This window comes from Tupaia chinensis, unplaced genomic scaffold, assembly GCF_000334495.1.
Source record: "Tupaia chinensis unplaced genomic scaffold, TupChi_1.0 Scaffold142846_1, whole genome shotgun sequence".
NCBI classification, from domain to species: Eukaryota; Metazoa; Chordata; class Mammalia; order Scandentia; family Tupaiidae; genus Tupaia; species Tupaia belangeri.
Window position 1 is genome coordinate 94,016 of NW_006202691.1, and position 1,487 is coordinate 95,502.

A 1,487-nucleotide genomic window follows, 5' to 3' on the forward strand; every position below is an offset into this window, starting at 1 on the left:
CAGAAGACCCTCACCAGAGATGGCCCCTGGACTTTGGACCTCCTAACTGTGAACTGAATAAACCCCTATTCTTTTCAAATAATCCAATTCCAGGTATTCTATTACTAAGCAACAGAATAGACTAGAACAGATGCACGTCACTCCAATGCCTCCCATAGTCATACTGTGGCCCTGCAAGATCCGCAGAGGCCTGAGTTTGGCCTGTAGACCACAGATTCCTCATCCCTGAATTAAATTACACTTCAGATAAAAATAGAAGTGCCATTTTTGAAATGTGGTCCACTGGGAATTAAGAACTCAGGTTGGCAGAATTGTGGCGTTTTGCCATGAGCCAGACACAATGCCTATTAAGATACTAGCAGAACTGAAACCATGCCGGTGGGCAGGACTATTTAGTTTAGGGGTAAGCAGTTCTTGGCCACAATAGCTCCTGAGAGCACCAGCGAAGTGTGGCACAGATCAGAACTCATTACTCACACTGAGTCATTGACAATTTTATGTTCTTCAGACCCTGTTTTAAAAGGCAGAGAAGGGGAACCAGCAGTTAGCATAATGGCTGGCGCTGGACTCCCCCGTAGTCAACCGCGGTCGCGTCCCGGACCCCGTGGCTTCCAACTCACGCCGGGCGTGTGTGCATGCATGCCCAAGATTCCGAGAGGAGAATGGAGGAGAAGGGATTGCGGTGTGGCCATCCCCCCAGGGGGGTGATTTCTCGCTTTCTGTCTCTATGTCTCTCTCTGGCGAGCGCAAACGCCCTATCGCAAAAATCTCCCCCCCCCCCCCCCCAAAAAAAAGGCAGGGAAGCAGTAATAGATTTTATACCAATTTCAATCCAAATTGTTCAAAATACAGAAGTTCGCTTCTGGGTAGGAGGTTGACTTCAAATGACTTTTTAAATCCATGTGTTGATCACTGCCAGGCTTGCAAGGCAATCTCTGGATGCTCTCTAGCAGCTGCAACTAGAGTCTGTGGTTAAGCACCTTCATATCCATTTTCTTGCTTTATACTTTGACACTTGATCTTTGTGTCTCTAGAATTTAAAGTTCTGCAAAAACCACAGTCACAGGTACCATTCAGATCAGAACTTCTCAAACTCTTGGAAGGGGAAAATGCCACCCTCGTTCTGTCATCCTAGGTCAGGATACCCAACTCGATGACTTAAAAATTATATAAGAAAATGCGCAAGCAAATATCGTGTATAAAATAGTTTATTACCATAATAAATTAAACATTTTGTTTTTTTACAAATATCATTTGTGCTTGTTTAAAAATGTTGAGAAGGGAATATCATCGATGGAGGGGCCTGCCTGTTCTTAACATTCCCACGTCACAGGAATACAGCAGTTCCTGGCCGCACCCCCGGCTGAGCATAAAAAATAGTATTAGCTCATTCGCATGTCTGTTTATTCATTCTTATTTGGATAAAGTGATAGATGCAAAGGAAGAAAAACCCAATGAAGGATTTGGCGGGACTCAATGGAAAGAGT